Source organism: Tenebrio molitor, chromosome Y (assembly GCF_963966145.1).
Source record: "Tenebrio molitor chromosome Y, icTenMoli1.1, whole genome shotgun sequence".
Classification (NCBI taxonomy): Eukaryota; Metazoa; Arthropoda; class Insecta; order Coleoptera; family Tenebrionidae; genus Tenebrio; species Tenebrio molitor.
The window spans coordinates 2,606,586-2,626,532 of NC_091056.1; the positions used below are offsets into that span (position 1 = coordinate 2,606,586).

At 39.5% G+C, this 19,947-nt stretch overlaps 3 long non-coding RNA genes across 4 annotated transcripts in view; 1 reads left to right on the plus strand and 2 right to left on the minus strand.

The window, feature by feature from the left end:
- The window catches only part of LOC138140549 (uncharacterized), a 390,561-nt gene that overhangs the window by 286,111 nt on the left and 84,503 nt on the right, over positions 1-19,947 (minus strand). The window lies entirely within an intron of this gene.
- The window catches only part of LOC138140644 (uncharacterized), a 196,708-nt gene that overhangs the window by 171,921 nt on the left and 4,840 nt on the right, over positions 1-19,947 (plus strand). The window contains exon 2 of one of the 2 annotated variants that reach the window (XR_011162676.1): positions 14,616-19,111. This is a non-coding gene — a long non-coding RNA (uncharacterized lncRNA). The remainder of the gene's footprint in view (positions 1-14,615; positions 19,112-19,947) is intronic. The other variant, XR_011162677.1, reaches the window with a different exon arrangement.
- LOC138140528 (uncharacterized) lies at positions 361-3,530 on the minus strand. The gene is made up of 2 exons (XR_011162565.1): positions 2,445-3,530; positions 361-2,395 (listed from the first exon to the last, which is right to left on the minus strand). It is a non-coding gene; the product is annotated as an uncharacterized lncRNA (long non-coding RNA).

Consider the following 19,947-nt stretch of genomic DNA (forward strand, 5'->3'; position numbering starts at 1 on the left):
GAAATCAGGAGAGGGCGCACGTGCCCACCTCGAGGGTCAAGACAGCGAGAGAACAGGACTTTTTAATTTAAATTTTTTTGGGTTGGTGCCGATTGGTAAAGCGTCACTTGATTCCCAGCAAAGAGTATAAGATAGAGAGGAAGGCTGCGTATCAATGCAAGCGCCATCTCATGATTGTGATCGTGTACTAAATGAAATGCCCTATTATTGCGCTTGCGTACCGATTGGCTGAGAAATACTCTGGGTAAGTGAAGGGTACGTAAAATTGGTGCCAACACTTCAGTTTTGAAATTAATTTAAAAAAATGGTTCGATGTAATGTGAAAGGATGCCAGAGGAAATCAGAGAAAGATAAAGATCATTCTTTTTTTATAGCCAAAGGATGTTTTAATGTAAGTAAATAATATTTTAATATAACATTAACAACAAAATTGTTAAGTATAAGTTAAAAAAAGCTCATACATCCATTGTATAACTTTTTAAACATATAGAGAAAATTTTTATGTATACGAATGATATTAAAATAAAGTTAATTAAATGATACAACAAGGCGGACGGTGGCCTAGTGGGAAAGAGCGCAGACTCTATGACCAAAAGTTGGCCAGTGACAGCTCCGGGCTCTCAGGGGGTTTTTCGGGGCAGAGGGCGTGGGTTCGGATTTTAAAAAATGGGCGCTTGAAGATCATGTCTTCCGCCGTTCCTTCAAATTCTGTCAAAATCGTGCGTATGCTCTCAAGGGAGTCCTCAATGGCTTGGACCTCGGTGTCGTGGTCATACTCTGCGTCATGAAGTGACAGAAAGTATTCGTCCGGTCGACCTAGTTCTTTGGACAGAGCTCTCCCTAACAGTTTCCTCTTATCGTCCTGGTTTCGGCTAGTCGTGATGCCGCGTATACGCAATTCATACGTCAGCTCGTCTGCTAGTAAATGCCTGACCTTGAATTGTTCGTCCATTTTGACGAAGACTCACCGCGATTTCACGGGTCGGTAACGCAATAAAAACGCCGGTCAAAACACTACCAAAAAACAGCGCGCAACACGATAGTCGATTCCGAGAAAAGGTTTTTGTCGTCGAGGGTACAAGATAAGACCGCTACTCGAACAATAAATTCGCCGCTAAATTTCTGCTTCTCATTAACACACAATAAAAAAATGCAAACTTTCAATAAACCTTTACCAACTCCCTTTGCTCCGATTCGAAAATTGAAAAAAGTGACTGAGCCTCAATTTGGTTTACAAATTTCGCGAAAATGAAAATGAACGATAAACGAAAATTTGTGGTTGCTCCAAAAAATCGAAAAATCGAGCCCCACGTTCTGGGCGTCAAAACTTGTATGACCAAAAGTTGGCCAGTGACAGCTCCGGGCTCTCAGGGGGTTTTTCGGGGCAGAGGGCGTGGGTTCGGATTTTAAAAAATGGGCGCCAGGCAGCTATTGTCTTGGGCTGGTTGTTGCTTGTCCAGCTGCCGGGACAAGTGCTCAGTTCTTACTCGTCGAAGGTAGTGGAAAGCCAATTCGTTTTGAACGTTAATAATAAAATTAATTTATTCAGTGGTCACTCCAAGATTTTTCACAGAGCAAATTTCAATGATTCTGTACTGGTTCGCACGAATGCGACAATGGTTCGCTTGTAACTATTGTGTGAAAAATGGAAAATGTGGAACCAGTACTTTCAGATGGCCTTAATAATTAACCTTGGTCGTAACCAGAAAAGCTTTTCCTTCACATGTGACCGAATCTTAAACTAAACATGATATTCTTCGACGAAATAAAAGATGTTTTGATTCTTGATGGGAAACCCCCCGAACTTAGACTTCCTTCTGATCGAGCTAATAATTGAAATTAAATTTTTTGAAACCCAAGGTCAAGATTGGGGTGTCACCTTGACAAAAAATAAAAATTGATCCTGATAGGAAAGTTTAAAATCGGTGAAGTTCCGAAACGTGAAATTTGACTGAAGTTTCTCTAATTTGACGTTGAATGAAAATTGAATGAAAAAGTTCTTACAAAATAATTCCTAACATTTGCTTAGTTTCTAAAAAGTCCTAACCATACAAAAATTGTTAACGTGAGAAGCGGGAAATTCGAGGCGTTCTTTGATTTTTCGCAAATCCGCAATAAAAATATGGCGACTTATCTTATGCCGGATATGTTGTCTCCTCGAATAGCGTCCTTTCGGCTTGCGGTACGATACGATTCCTACATGATGGCGTCACAGCGTGACCTTGACGTTTTTCGATATTTCTTGGCCGGAAACGAAACGATGCTGAACGATCACTCTTGCAAACGATAGCCCTTAACGAACGATGTTCCCAAAAAAACGATCGCCTCTGCGAACGATGTGGCTCTCGACCACCCTAACGACGATGCGGCGACGAATCACCCTAGGGAACGACCCCTAACGAATTGTCGTTAGTGTTGTGAAAATCGGAAGATTCGGTAATTACCTTTCAGCGAAAAAGGGGGTTCTTGGTGCTAAATCGAAGTCCTTCCGGCACTCCTTTACTCAAAAATTTTCGGTACTCTAAAGTTGCGCTACGGTACTGGATCGATTTATCCAAACGGGATTGACTCTAAACTGGATCGAACCACCCCTAATACATGGTCTTAGTGAAATGAATTCAAAATTGAACGATAATTACCTCTACAAGGCGAGGGGTCACTCGACCACGAACTCTAAAAGGCGCTTCGCTGGCGTCGCTTCGACGGCTCTCGACGAAGTGTCCGACTTCCGCATTTTTAATCTCGGCACCGCAGTCCCATAAATCGCGAAAATCGTCACGCGCGCGATTCTCGACCTTATTCAGTTGTGCTACAAGGCGTGCTGCGCTTGCGTGGTACTGCGCTATCAAAAATGTGCATTTCCGGTGGTACTACACGTGCGCGTGTCATGACAGGTGGACCGTCATGGCGTCGGTTTGTTTACCTCGAAATTATGCCGAGCGGGAGAATTCAGGTTTTGGACGGTATTGTGTCGGTAAGTCGTGCACGTCTATCCTGATGTTAATTGCCGTAACTCGCAGGTCAAAAAAAAAAGGACAGGAAGAAAGATGGGGTTGAAAAGAAGGAGATGACTTTCCGGCAAGTTACTAAAGAGGAAAAGGGACCCAACATTGCCGTACGGTCACCTATCGCTGAGAAGAGAAGAAGAGAAAGTGAAGAGAAAGAGAAAGTGAAAGTGGGGTTCCGAAAGATAGGTTGCAGCTCGTCAACCTAGAGGCGTGAGGCCACCTCAGCCTGACATTTGCGGGGGTAACATGTGTTCTTCCAGCCCCCCCGTGGTGGCTGGCACAAATGACTCTACAAAATGAAGTTTCCGCTTCCGGAATGAGCGACGTAAAAAAAAACTTGAAGGCAGGGTGGGCGCGTCGCGTTACCAAATGCCGTGCGTTATCTGCTAGTTCCGGGTCTTCGAACTGCGATCTATTAGTCCCGCGAGCATAAGTAGGACCTCTTGGCCTCCTACTCCGGCCAATCGCCATTGTGGCGTTTTGTAACGCTACAACTCTCACGGCACAGGTCCCTGTTTCGAATACCAGTCACGGCGGACAATTTTTCCGTCATCATCTCCGTCCGCCCCTCCCCTCCCCCCCTTCAATTGCCTGGCCAGCAATTAAGGGTGTATTAAAAAGGCTCTAGGATGTAGTGGTTAGTACGGTGGAGGAGAAATATTTCTCTCCAAGGCTCGGTGCACTACAAAAGCGGAAACGGTGAGATACCGTAGGACCCCACAAATATGTATTATAAGTGATACAACAATTTATGTAGACGCCAAAAATGGAAAGAATTCGCCCAGTACGAAGGACCTTCTAATAATTTACGAATATGTTTGGATCATTTTGAAAGGCAGTATTTAAGAAAAATCACACCACCCAAACGATTATTAGTGCCGAAAGCTGTGCCAACTTTATTCTCAGATATTAAGTTTGCAGTAATATAATTTGTCCACGGAAAGACCATCACCCCACTTTTTGCCTTTAAATATACAGAGTTATTCACGAGAGGGGTACTTCTGAATTTACTTTTTTTCCGCAACCCATTATACACATTACAACAGTTTCTTGATTTCAAAATTTGAAAATGATTATAACGGAATCCAGGATGGCTCTTAGTCATATCTCTGACATTAAAGCAATAAAATTACATTTGAGACAACTTTAGAGTGCAGTACACCTACGAAAAGTGTTCATTCGCCCAGCAAATTACTTACACCAAAATTTTTAAGGTTGCATAATAACTCAAAAACGATTGCTAGACTGCGAAGCCAAATTCATAGGTTCAAAAAAGTTAGGAAATGCACGACACAAATGAAGCAAAAGCGAGATGTAGAATCTATAATTAAGGCTTCCTCGCAATATTTAGACAAACAAGCACAGATCCTCTTTGCATCTCAGAAACGTTTATCTTTGACAAAAAAGCATGGAAAACGATATAATGATGATGTCAAAGATATCGCGTTATCAATTACGTATCATTCACCAAAGGCGTACAAATTTTTACAACACATTATGCATTTGCCATCTGTTCGAACTTTAAATGAGTATCAAAAAAAAAAACCGCTTTCTCCAGGTCTCAGTTCGACGGTTTTAAATCAACTTAAAACTGCCTTTGCTGGTAGTCCTCCCGAAGAACGTCTTATAAATGTTTTATTTGATGAAATTAGTTTAGCTACAGAAGTCCACTAGATGCTGCTAATGATTTTTTTAACGGATACGCTGATGATGGTACAGAACGGGCATTAGTTGCAATGATTACGTGGATCAACAAATCGATGAAACAATCTGTTGGATATTGGTTTTTAGGTAAAAGCGGAAATTCGGATAAAACTCATCAAATTATGGAAAGAACAATCCACCAATTGAATGAAACAGGTCTTATAGTGAAGTGTCTCATTTGTGATCAAGGAACAAGAAATATAGGATTAATGAAGAAATTTAAAATAACACCTGACAAACCATTCTTTCAATTTAAAACAGGGGATGAAGAATGTAAGGTTTATTTAATTTTTGATCCGCCGCATTTATTTAAGTCTTTCCGAAACAATATGTTTAACAAAAGGTTCGAATATCTAGGAGGCTTCGTGGACTGGGAACTTATTCATAAAGTTTATTTATTAAGTATTGAAACTAACATCAATTTAATACCAAAAATTAATGATAGCCATTTTAATATGTATAAAAATTCGGCCAAAATGACAGTTTCATTAGCAACTCAGATATTTCGTACACAATGTTTAATGCTTATCTAGCCTATAAAATAATGAGACCCGAAGAATTTAATTGTGTTCAAAACGACACTACTGCTGAATTTTTGTTAGATATGGATAAATTATTTGATACTCTCAATTCTAGTCTTCTTCAACCAACAAACAGTAAAAAACTAAATTATGCTATTACAGAAACATTCGGTCACATTCAATTTTTACATGACATGCTGTCATACTTGGCTGATTCTAAATTTGAAATTAAAAATTCTAATCATAAAGCACTGCCACCATGTATAAATGGAATGAAAATAACCATCAATAGTATTTTACAATTATCTGAAGAGCTTAGAAACGTTTACAATCAACGTGGCTAAACTACCTTGCTATAGTCCATTCATTTTAAATCTTGGGTAAAGTTGTAAACTCAAAACGCCGTAAATTACGAAAGCGGCAAGTTTTCATTGTGTGGGTACTGTAAAGTAGTAATCCCTCTGTTCACATAAAATTGGTACCACGTCGTACTTTCACCATCTTATCGACGAGCAAACGAAAGAGACCTTAAAGTATCCGCAAATAAAAAAAATTAAAACACATTTTGCGATCAGTGACCAAAAAATGTTAAGAGATTGTTGATTTTGTATTGGGAAATTTAGTATTTGAGAAATAAGATTACTAAATAAAGAAATAAGAGTAATTAATAAAGTATCCATTACATGTATACTTTAAAGTAAATTAATAAATAAAATAATAAAAGGCTTAGGGCCGGTTTCACCAACGTGAGTTAAATTTAACTATAGATTAAAATATACGAAAACATTGTTATAACAATAGGTAACTAAAGTAACGAAGCATTTTAACCTACAGTTAACTTTAACTGGCGTTGGTGAAACCGGCCCTTACATAAACAAATAGAAAATTAATCGGAATCTGAATCAAATTCACTAGATGATTCACCAGTATTGACAACAAATATTCCAGCACATTAAGAATAATTTGTTCAGACTGATAAGTCAAATGACCTAAACCACCTGACATATTGAGTAAAATTAACGCACTGAATTCACTTTACACAACACAAGTTATTTCTTGATTAATTGTTTAGTGGCTTAGGGCCGGCCGGTCCTGTATTTTTAAAATTCTGGAAAACCCCATTATTATGTACTTTCTGTCTACGCTTGGGATGTCTTATTATTACCTGCACCCGTCGTATAGATAAGGTAAGCAGAACATATTTATAGTACCTAAAAACAAATGTTTTACCGACGAATGCAAATGTATGTTAAATAATGAGCCACCCAGAACACTCGATATTTGTCTCAAGAAAATCCGCGGATAAATTTAACTACAAGAACGCAATGCCCTCAGAAATTTAATGTTTGGGATGGTATTTTTAATAATCAAATTATTGGGCGATTTTAGTAGTAAATTTAAACACAAACATATTTCGACATTTTGATAAATGTGAATAAAAATGTTTCTAATAACTTGACCATTTAACAAAGGTTAAATTTAATCAATTTCTTAATGAAGTAGGTACATAAAATCACGCAAAAACTATTTTTCATGTTAAATTCCTATGGTCAGGTTTGGTAGTTGATACTCGGTATTGAACACAGTTTTAGATTCACTGAGTTTCGGACAAGTGTCAAAGCAGGCAAGTTTTATTACTAAACCCAAGATTTAAAATGAATGGACTATAGTAAAGCTTTTTCCGTAGGTGACGGTGAAAATTTAATTTGTCTTTTGGAAGACTCCTACGTCCCCTAAATCACAAAGGGTGGCGATATTCTTCAGCCCTTCACCACAGGGCGATGAAGATGAGGAACTTTAAGAGAAAAATGCGGAAATAGAACAGGTTGATGATGTAATTATATCAAGTATCCGTCGAATTACCGGAGATGAGTATTTCAAACAATTAATTATTGAGGAAGAGTCAAAACTGTGTTTCAGCATGTAGCGCAAAGGAACCCTCAACACAAAAATCACGACTTTGGAATTTTTTGTCTAAAATGGGGCGCTTTAACCCGTTACAGTATTAAACTTCATTTAATTTTCAATTCGTTAATCAGAATATTGCATTTCATTTGAAAGAATCATTTTTAGTTCGGAAAAGTCGATTCATAGATCTTGTTTTTTGAAGTGAAACTTTTTATGGGAGGGTCTTGAAATTCTGATCGGCAACCTTTTTGTGTGACGAAAAGTGGTGGGGGTAAACACTATCGGGTCGAGTGTGAGCGAGAATGCATTTAGCGCGTAGCCAAAGCACTGGCACAGCTGCGCCGGCGCGTGATCAGAAATTGTGGCGGCCCCAGATATCAGGTTCAAACGTGCAAAATAATAGTCCTTTTCGATATAAGGACGCTGTCACATCATTTTTCAGGTCAGGTCAGGTCAGGTGTAGTCGGCGTTCTAATTTTCAATATTTAAAATCCGCGCTTAGCGGCGGAGCGTGCTTTGGCCACGCGCTAGATGCATTCTCGCCTAGTGGGAGTAGTGTCTCGCACAACGTTTGCGCCAATATTTCCATCTCACTTAAATGTAAGTTAATCTGTTTGAGACGATACAAACATCCTTTGAAATTGTGTATACTGCTGTCTTTGTCACACTCACGACATTTATCGATAATGTCCTCTCTTTAATTTGGAGGCTTAAAAATGAACAATGAGTTACGCATTTCGATATTGTTTAGTGTTATCGTTATTTATAATTTATTTTCTTCATTAAAATATACAATTTTGTTGTGAATACGCTATTTAAAAGTGATTGAAGAATAATTACAATGTTTCCCTGTAATACATCTGTAATACATCTATCGTGCGTCTTTACGACACATTCTGTTTTTTTTTACTCCGGTAAAACACAAATGTATTAAGTTTAAGTTATTCGAAACAGAATCATAGTATAAATTACAAGGTCCCTGTAAAGGAAAGCTTTTCTAAAAAGACCAGACTAAGCGTTAATTTATAAGATGTTTAATGTGAACTGGTTCAGTAATTTTCATTTTTTAAAACCATTTAGAAAAACCAGTTTCAATTCGACGAACCAGCGCACAAAACCAGTGCATCTTGCTAATTTATTTACTGTCTGAATGATTGAACAATCAGAATAAACCATATTATTTAATTCCAACGGAATTAGATTTTTTTATTTGTTCTCCGACGTTCGAAAAACTAGAGCGCTTGTCCCGGCAGCTGGACAAGGTATACAAGCTCCCGAATAGTTGCCTGGCGCCCATATTCGAACCCACCCCTTTGCCCCGAAAAACCCCCTGAGAGCCCGGAGCAGTCACTGACCTATTTTGGGCCATAAGGGCTAGCTACTTGACGCGTGATTGTTCGCTCGAACTATTCAATAATTTGAACAAATTTTTCGCCCTGTACGACACGTGGCCACGCGCTGTTATATAGGAGTAATCCCCGGGTCAAAAACCAAATAACAATTGATTTTTAAATTTCAAAATGGTAGCGGCTTACTAGAAATACTCACATTTAATTTCATTTATTTAATTATCATACTAAATACCCTTCTTGTGTTCATTTTTGCAATTTTACTACAATATACGTTTATTTCTACCCCTTGTGTCATTGAGTTTCCGGAATTTTTCCTCTGAGGATTTCGGATTTGGACCCAGAGTTAAATTTTCAAATTTTTTTTGCAAGCAAATCCGTGGCGCCCTAAATTTTTCGCCAAGGAACCCCCCAATACACAAATTGCTCTCCGACTGATGCCGGCGCAGTGGACCATCCCCTCAGGTAGATTACAATGTCAATGTCAATGCAAGAACAAATGAACATCCCAGTTTTAAAACCAAAAAAACAAGATGTTTGTACGCGTTGGAATTCGACTTTTGAAATGTTGTCGAGAATTTTAGAAATTAAAGATGCCGTCGTTTCTACGTTAGCGATCATAGACAAAGAAGGAATTAATTCATTGGTACCTAATGAGTGGAATATTGTAAGAATCGCAATGGAAATTTTAAGCATTTTTAATGATGTAACCATTGAAGTAAGCGCTGAAAAAAATGTTTCGATTTCAAAAAAAAAAGAGAATTTAAAAAGACATATCCAGAAACATTTAAATAGGAAGGACTTACCACAAGAAATTATGCAGATGTTACAACTTTTTATGAACGAGCTTGGAGACCGCTTCAAAAATGACGACACCAATGAAATAATGGCGCAGGCAACAATTTTAGACCCACGCTTCAAACAACTTGGATTTTCTAATAGATCAAAATATGAGGCAGCACGAACTCAGCTCAAATCAAAAATTTGTTCGATACTGGTGCCAACTCTAAATCTAATCGAACAAAACGAAGATACTCCCACGCCTTCAGCCAGCTCATCATCTTTGTGGGCAGAGTTTGACCAGCAAGTGGAAAAACAAAAAGCTGTGTCAAACCCGACTGCTGCTGGAATAATAAAGTTCGATAAGTATCTTAACGAACCCTTAATTTATAGAACACAAGATCCATTAATGTGGTGGAATCAGAGGAAAGACGTGTACCCACGGCTATATGAATTAGTTAAAGGAAGATTATGTGTTTTAGCAACGTCGGTGCCCTGCGAGCGACTTTTTAGCAAAGCAGGACAAACTATTACCAGCAGAAGAAGTCGTCTTAGCAGCTCGAGGACGTCACAAATTTTGTTTTTAAATCAGCATTTGTAGTTATAGTTAGTAAAATTTGTTCGTATACAAATATTATAATAGATTTTTTAAAGATTTTTAGAGAGTTTTAATTTTGATTTGTGAGCCGTGGCGGTTCGTTCGTTCGTTCTCGTGGAGAGCCGGTTCACTCGGATCAGTAGTATGAGCCGGCTCACTGAACCGGTTCGTTCCTGAACGACACATCTCTAGATGCCATCCGTTGGGCGAGTCCACCTTTAAAAGTTATAGTTAGAAAAATGGGAGTAACCGGGGAAATCCGTTGGTCGCGTCCGATTTCAACGTTAGTCCGTTAGAATCCGTTGGGCGAGTTCATGTTTGAGTTTCGGGTAAGGAAGTGAAAAACTGTTAAGCGATCATATTGTGTCAGCGTCAGCGATTTAAATTGAGAAAACAAGAGTCCATTTAGGGAACGGCCATCCATTTGTCACAAGGAAAAGCGGGGCACGTGTTTGGCTGAAGTTAGGTGTGTCGACGTGGGGCAGATATTCCACGTTGCAATGAAAAACGAGAACACACAAAAAAGGGCCGCCGTGAGATTGCCGTCGTGGGGATCTGTGAGGCTTTTTCATGACGTGTCACCTTGGCCGTCTAGCTTCTCGACCGCCCTCGGTAGAAGGCCTCAGTTTCATCTGGTGTGGGGATTTGCAAGGGTGTTTCGGAGGACACAAGTCGAGGGCACTGCACCCATAACGAGTTAGGTGTCGCAGGGACTTGGATGACCCGACGTCACTAGGGTAGAAATTCGGAGACTGAGGGGCTAGAACTGGGTTAACTTCGCGATCGGATACCGCGTGCTAGTACGAAGAGCTGAGAGTCCGGGGAGCGTAATATTCATTTAGGGATGTTAAATTGTCTGTCATTTTAATCTTGAGCCTTGTTGCGCAATCTAATGTAACTTGTTGTAAAACTGTACAGATTGAAAAAATTAGGTGCGCCATCGTTTGTGGATGATTTTTGGGGGTTTTAGTCATCCCATTTACAGTGCCTGTTCTTAATGTCAACAGCATGTGTTCCACGGTGACGCTTTGTCCCTAAATTCCAGGTTTAGTTTCGGTTGTCATTCGACTTGTTGTATTTTTGTTGTGTTGTTATACCGCAGCTAGGGAATTGTTTATTAGCTCGACGTGTTTACGCCAAAACGACATAAATGCCATTTGGTAAATTTTACACAGGAGGGAAAAAACTGTATAACTTCTATGAAACTTTGTTTATTCCATCAGTCAAATTTTTGGTATTATCTAAATTTTTTTTGCTATTTTTCGTCTATATTTAAAAGCCAATATTAACGACAGTTTTTTTAATTTCTGAGAATAAGTGAAAATTTGTCACTTATGCCATTCACATTTTTCATTAATCGGTTATGCCATTTAGATGGTGGCATTTATGCCATTACTGTTTTGCCATTATCATATTGTTATGCCGTTTGTGATCACTTATGCCAATTTGAATTTACTTTAAGGTTCACGCTTTTGGCGTTTGTGTCACAAAGTTTGTAAATTTGTGGGATATAAAGTTATAAACAATAATAATAACAACATAAATTGTATATTTCTTTCAAATAGGAAAGTATATAAAAACAAATTTGAACACAATATTATAATGATAATTCTCTGCTTACAAAAAAATAAGTACCTTAGTAGGTATTGAGGTAGAAAATAAAATAAATTCTTCAATAACAAAAAAAAATTATTCTTGATCTTCGATGTTTGTTTCATCCATGACATCCGGTTAATTACCGCTAATTTTTAAACTTTAATACCTATTCAAAGTAATCTTTTGCCTATATTGCACGGGTTTCACATAACTTTTTTAAATTATTATATTTCTTTATGTTAAGGGGCTATTCTTTAGTTTTAGCGGAATACAATTTTCTTTCAGCAGATAATCTATGCAATATTCTTGATTATCACAAAATGACGTCCTATACCTAACGCAGGAATCGTTTTTTGAAAATCGAGCCATTTTAATAGCAGCAATTTTTAATTTTAATGGTCCTTTGGTGGAAAACGATTTAAAGTCTAGGAAACTCTCATAATTTTGTTGGATGATTGTTTAAGGTTCGGGGTTAACACGAGCATTTCTAAGTAGTGTTGGCCACTCTGAAGGAGCGTGTACAAGCTTATTTTTAAGGCTCTTTTCTATGACAGCGTGCATAGAATCGACGGGCATATAAGTGTGCCCGACGATTAAAAATATTAAATTGATTTTGCTCACATAATTACTGTTATTTAAAAAGTATCGGATCATGTTGAACATGGCTTTGTTCTTGTTTTGGCCTCCGCAATTGTCGCAGTAAAGGGACAACTCTTCGTAGCATTGTTCATTGTCGACTTTCTTAAGGTAATGATACAAGTTGCTGCATAAGTAACAGTAGACCTTCCTAATATTGGTTTCATAAACGGTAAAATTGTATACAGCATATTTCCTCGAAAATCCCAAAAGCATGCTATCACCGTGTGGTGTAGAAACTACCTTTTCTAAGTCAAAGCTGGATACTAGAAACGCATTTTCTTTGGAGGATCGACTCTGTTCATCCAAGAAGAACGTTTTGGCTGCATCCTTTTCGGTAATATGAACCTTATGTTCTTCTTTATCATCTTCGGTTGGTTCTCTATTGCTTCTGAATTTTTCACACTGAAGACATTTGTCTTTCCTTGGCACATGAATTCCTATATTGTACTTCTCTCTTAGAAGTTTTAAAAATTTCAATTTCTTTAGTGGCGGCTTATTTATCTTCCTTTGTTCGCTTACATACATTCGGTGTAAATTACTATAACTTTTTATGTCTGATGGTAAATATTTTTTGGCAGAAGAGCTGCGGCAATAGTGTGAAGGTACCGCTGGTAATGACTCTATAAATTGTTTAAAATTGTCCATTTGTTCTTGATTTACTTTGTTATGAGGTATATGTTTACCACGCAAATCGGGTTCAAAGAGTTTTGTAGGTTCCTTGGTAGACATAACCGTGCGAATTAGTCTGTGGCTTATAGCCAATGTATTTAAAAGGAATTGTAAGCATACACGTTGTTGAATTTTATTCTTAGGCAGATAATATTCGTTTGTTACTGTTCTCTGTTTCACACCTTTAGATTTTCTGCGACATTTTATGCTCGTGACCGCCGTGCAGTCAGTTAGAAAGAACTTTTGCTTATCACTACTTCCCAGTTTATAGAAATTCACAAATATTTCCTTTCTTTCTTCTTCTGAGAATGTGTTAGATTTATTGCGACAATTTTTCTTTAAACAAGTATTTTCTAAAATTTGTTTGGCGTTAATGGCTTCTTCTTTGTAATTCCTGTATTCTTGTCCTGCGTCTTTTAACAACTTCCTTCCTTGTTTTTTTGATGATTTAATTTTTGTTTTTTCTGTAAAACTTTCTTCCTTATCTTCGTTGTTGTTCGTTTGCTCCTCACCTGTCACAAAGTTACTAGCGGATTCCAGAGATACATGGAGATGCATGGAAAATTTTCAGGCGGTGGTTCACATAAAGTATTATCAGTGCTGGGTAATATCACAGTTAAATTAGAGTTTATATTACCAATTTCTAGTGACCCAGTCGTTTCTTCTAGTAATATTGCATTATCTTCGTTGTTTAGTTAAATAATATCATTTTCGAGAGCTAAATCTAAGTCGTTACCAACAATTTCGGAATTATTCGGTGTGAAGACGGATAAGGCTTTACTGTCAGTCTTATCATTTTCTGCTAAGAGGCTAAATATTTTTTTCGTTCTGGAAAAGTGTAAAATGGTATAAGTGCCAAAATGTAATTAATAATTTCCAGAGATGTGTTTTAGTTGCCTGATTAAACTAGTCAGTTTTAGAGAAACAAAATGTATTCAAATGTGATTCGTGATCCAGTGTTTATAAATTGATCATTATTAGTGTCATTGTATCGCATTGGGAAATGGCGCTTATGACAATCTAACAATTCTATTGATAATTTGACATAAGCGCCATATATTTAATTTAATATTTGAGAGCAAAATCCACTATAATCTTACAAACAAATAGAATATAGGTCTTTAAATCGATGACCATCCAAAATTTAAATAGTAATTGTACTTACTTTCGCCAGAATAAAGCACACGTTTATCCCATAATAAACCCAATGGAGATCAACGTAGTACTGGCGTTTATGCCATACCATCTTGAATAACGAGTTGTCGGATTTTTTGTCGCTTATGACACTGATACCGGCGCAGGCGGCTTAAAATTCTCTTTCCTATGATACCAATATATCAATTTCGTATTTGTTGGCGTTTTGGCGTAAACACGTCGAATTACCCCCCTTAAGAGGCCGATAGACAAAGTTATCGTGTTGTAATGTATATGTTGTTATGTCATGTAAAGTCGCACCGCCAAATTGTTTGATGCGTCATGTGATCGGGTTTGGTATCAATCGGCACTGTAAATGAAAACGAGAATGTATTTATTCATATCTGTATAAAATAAATACAGGCGTATTTATTTCGAAATTTGTCCACCCTGCAGGTCCGCTATTTGCATCCCGAGCTAGTCTGCCGACATTTTGTACAAAACACACAACGTACCTAGAGGTTTTACCAGTTCCGTGACGATCACGACATGGCCACTTTGTTCAATTTTGCGCGTTTCTTTCGATAATTCAAATGTTTGAATTTTGGCGAAAGACTGGCGATATCTGAGTTATTACAGAATTCGGTGCCGTGACCAGGATGCAATTTGTGTGGGCCTCATTTGGACAAATTTCGAACAATGTATTTAGGTTTTATTCACAGCACGGTCGTACAGGAGATTGTCACGCCATGGGAGGACGAAGGAAAGGAGGCATGAATTCTAGGGTAGCCAAGGCTCTAACCTCCAGGAGGGTCCGACGCCGTCCAGTGGTGAACCCGTCTGCACGTCGACTCTGGTGGCGACGTCGAAATTGATTGCACGTGCAACGAGCATTCCGGCGGAACCTGCTAGCAACAAGGACGCTGTTGCGCGGCAGCAGGCGGAGGCCATCGTCGAACTCGGCGAGAACCAAAGACGCACGGGAGCCATTTTGGAATCGTTGTTGAGCCGTAGGAGTGAAGAACCCTCGCAGACATCGCAGACTTCTACAAATGGTGAGAATGTCTTTGGCGACAGGTCTAGTACAACCACCACCTTCAGTGGGGGCGACCCCTCGACCCCTATTTACTAATTCTGAGTCGGAGAAACCGACCCGTTTCTCAAATAACTTTCAGGCATTCTACACTGGTGTTCGCTCCACTCCTGAGGACAAATTGCGGACTGGCATCAGCTGTTTGGCGCGAGGGGCTCGGGAATGGGCCGAGTACAAGAAATCGAGCTGAGAGACGTTTGAGGATTTTCGCCAGGACTTTCTCCGCCGGTACTGGTCAGGAGGTGTCCAGATGAAGATCTTCCAAGGAATCACGGAGAAGGCGTACGATCCAACACGTGAAATGAGGATGTCGGATTACTTCATAAAACGCGTCAACCAAACCCGAGCCCTAACGCTGCCATTTCCGGAGGTCTTTCTGGTAGACAGCCTGCTGCAGCTCTTCCCATCGGCCGTCCAGTCACTGGCTACTCCTACCGGAACAAGAGCGGATCATCGACCGTGCCATCGAAGTGTTGTGTCAACAGGAACAGGTCCTTCCCCCTAGGAGGGTACCAGCTGACCTTCGCCCCTGGGACAACGAGGTGAAAACTTCCGGGAGACCAACCGTTCGCCCGACGATGTCGACGGTCGTTCAGGAACCGCCGTTTAGCCCGTTCTCGGTCCCACCTCCGAACCTTCCGTCGGGAAACTTCCAGAAGATGTATACCTGGGGAGTTTAAGTCCTGCCATTTCTGAGGAATTCCCCACTATTCGTTCAACTTTGCCACTAGTTGGGTTTATTCCAGAGGGAGAGGAGCCTAGGAAACAAGCTTGCTGTGACAACCGCTTGATGTCGTACGGAGTAAGGATTGAATTCCTCCCAGCAGTGTCACTACGACAGAATCGATCCCTTTATTGTCAATTTTGTTGTAAAAAAATGTTATATGGCCCTAAAGTTGCTTTATTCCAACTATCATATTTTAAACTTTAAAATGAGAAAAAAGCTATGTGAGTCCCTTGTGCTTTCACATCTTAACTACTGCTTAATTATTTACTAGCCTTGCTTAGATCAGAAAACCAAATCCAGGTTACAGAAAATTCAAAACTGCTGTTGCAGTTTTTTCTTCAAACTTAGAAAATACGATCACATTTCTACAAACATAAATGAACTCAGGTGGCTGCGTGTGGAGAACATCTTTCAGTATCATCTGTCCGTGTTTGTTTTTAAAATGTTTCTAACAAATCAACCAACATATCTTCGACGAAAATTTAAATCTCGCAGAAGCCTACATTACGTTAACCTTCGGCATGTTTATAACTTGTCAATGCCGAAATATCATACTGCAATTTTCAAAAGATCATTTACTACACGTCCTCAGATTATTCAACACCGTTGAATTATTCAGAACTTGCAAAGTAGTAAACAGCTTTCGTGCAAAAACAAAGCAATTCTTTCTTCGAATGATATTTGATGTTATTTGATGGAGGAGAGCAGTAGTAGGAGAAAGAAATTAGAAAAAGTCTTTCTTTTATTTTTATATTAAGTATAATTATTTTTTTGTTGTATTAATTTCTTCAGTTTATATTGTCTTAGTTGTCTTCTTTTACAGTAAGCATTATTTTTGTGAATTGACTTTTTTTGTTAAATCTTAATCTAAGAATATTTTTTTTTATTTGTATGCACATAGGATTTTTTCTTCTTTGGTATATTAGTTATCTAACTTTCTTATTCCCCTTTTACTTTTGTTTTTAATTGTTTCTTTTTTTCTTTTCTTTGAGGTTAAGTAGAATAGCTGTTGCTAGACTTCGCCTCATCTTTGTATTTTGTTTGTCTAAATTTTTATATTGTATTTTTTTTTTTATATTGTCTTATATGCTTCTTTTTTCTCTCTTTAATAAAGTCCTTATTATTATTATTATTATTATTATTATTCCCGGGGTCGCTCGATGCTTCGCCGTATGGGTGGGTAGTAACCAAAGGTCTTGGAGCAAGGGGGCTCGGGACCAAGACATCTCTCGCGCATGTCATCACCCCGCCACATCCCATGTTCCGCTCCGCCGTGGAAGTACCAAGTGTGGATGCCATCATCAACACCCTCCGACCACATCCGGTTGTAACCTCAGTCGAAGGCAGACAATGGCTGTCCTTGCCTCACACCACAATACAGGTCCAAGGAACACCTCTCATATCGCTTTTGGACTCTGGTAGTGAAGTTACCTGCATTAATGAAGAAAATTTCATCGCATTGAAGGCCCGTGATACGATCCACACACTGCCGGTGTCCACATCTCGTCTCGTGGGTGCTACCGGACAACAGAGTTCGCGGATCAAGTGGCAAGCACTACTGGAGTTCACCATTTCAGGCCTAACCTTTACAAATATTTTCCTTGTCGTGAAAAACCTAATCAGACCCGTTGTTATAGGAATCGATGCCGACGCCTTTGTTTCTGAAATCGCCCTTCCCGTCACTTCGGTAGTACGCCTGCCGCCATCTGAGTTGGCACTACCGTTCGACTTGTCGACGACAATTACTCCCCTATCCGGTCTGTGTGAGTAGGCTGAGGGCGTCACAACGCTGAGTCGGGAACAACGAGATCAACTGTACCGTGTGCTCGCGTCCTACCGGGTCGTCTTCAACGAAGTACCGGGCCGCACGCACAAGTACGTCCATGAGATCAAAATGCACGACCAGACACTGTTCCTGAAGAGAGCGTTTCCGATCGTTTTCAGCCTCCGTCCGCAGGTGGAAAAGACAATCAGCGACATGGAGCGCATGGGCGTCATCAAGAGGGAATCGTCCCCCTTTGCGAGCGCGATGACCGTCGTCAAGAAGAAGGACGGAACGGTTTGAGTGTGTCTTGACACTCGTTGGGTTAACCAAGAGATGGTGGCCGACTATGAGGCACCACGACCCCCCAGAAGATCTTCCACATTCGTTCCGGTCCATCCAGTACAAGATCGAAGCTATTCAGCGGTTCCCGATCCCAAAAACACGAAAACATCTTTGAGTATTCCTCGGTCTGTGTGGGTAGTACCGCAGATTTTGCGACAAATACAGCCACACGACGGCCCCATTGACGAGGCTGCTTCGGAAGGACGTCAGGTGGCGCTGGACTGTTGACGAAAATACGGCACAAAGGAGCTGTTCTTGTCAACCGTCATATGCAGTGAGCAACAAGAGAGGCACGATGCAGTCGCAGAGTGCGGCGGATCTCTCGTGCTCCGTATGTAATCAAATATTACACGACAATGAAGATTCAATTCAGTGCAGTGGTGTCTGTGACATTAGTGTACACCCGAAGTGTTCCGTACTCAAGAAGTCCGAACAAAAAATTCTGCAGGAGGGCTCCGGATTACTTTGGTTCTGCGATCACTGCCGGATCCTAGGGACAAACCTAAACAAGCAAAGTCTTATGATTGAAACTCAAAATGCAACCATAGCGTCATTGAAGAGTGAATTGTCCCTAGTAAAAACGACTTTGTCTAGTACAAGATCAGCGGAGGACGCCGCGATAACTTCTTTGGTTGAAACTACAAAAAAAAAACGACAATTCCCAGTTTCTCCTCGTTTTTCAAACAAGATAAACCCGATACATTAACCCGAGAAGTTTCTGGTAAACCTGAAAACGCCCGAAACCACAAATACACGCGCCCTGTGTTGCGTAATGAAGATGCGGATGAAGACAACACCCATACCTTACTGGAACAAATCACCCTATGCAATCTCTCCAACTCATGACGTCAAACATATCAACCACGATGACCCCAAATGGGAGACTGTAAAGTCGCGCCGTCGAAACGCCGTGAACAGACATAATCAAGACACCAAGAACGAAAAACCCACAGTTCTCTATGGTACCGGAAAAGCCGCTCCAAAATCTTCAACAATTCTAGGGGCACTGCGCCGCAAATGGTTATACATCGGACGAATCATAGGCAATGAAGTTTCCGAGAATGACGTGAAAGATTATCTCCAAAACATCGACTGTCACGACGAGATTATTATTAAGAAGCTTACAACAAAGGGCCATAATTCAGCCTTCAGTATTGGTGTTCCCCCCAAAATATTCAACGATGTTTTCAACCCTGATATTTGGCCAGATTCAGTATGTCTTCGTGAATTCAATGTGCGCTCTTTTTTAGAGAAGAAACGCCATATCCAAAACAACATGTAAGTTCTACTAGATGAAACTAAAGTTTTTAATGTTCCAATCCAAAACATAACTTCAATCATTAACATATTACATATAAACATACAGTGGGTTGGTTCCAAAATATTGGAACTCGAATCATTCTTGCAATCAGCATATCCTATAGAAATTCTTTGTCTTAATGAACACTGGCTTTCACCAAATGATATAGATGTATTAAGTATTGATAACTACACTGTAGCTTCAAGTTTCTGTAGATCTAAGTACAAACATGTCGGCGTGGCAATACTAATTCAGTAATTCACTAAAGCTTTGGCAGTCACTAAATACGGTACAATATTGTGAAGAGTTGCATTGTGAAATAGCAGGAATCGCATTCAACGGATGTCGACTTTATACGATTTACAGACCCCCCTGCTGGCAATTTCGATCTCTTTATTGAAAAACTAGAATTTCTCCTACAGAGCATCGTTGGCAAAAGTTATATAATAATAACGGGCGATTTCAATTGCAAATTTAATACTTCAGAAAAACAAGCAGTAACTCTTGTAAACACCTTTATTTCATTTGGTCTTCAACAAGCTGTTTTCTTACCTACCAGACAACTTTCCTGTTTAGATAACATCTTCACGAATATTAGAGAAGACAAATTCTCTATCGATGTTTTCAACCCTGCACTATCTGACCATTCAGCTGTTTGCATGAGTTTCTTCCAACCAACAACGCAGAACGCTACAATAGAAAAAGAAATTTTCCATCGCCCAATTACTGAGCATGGTTTATTCACACTTTACAATATTATAGAAAATACAGATTGCTCATTCATTGACAACAATTGCGAACTAGATTCTGAACA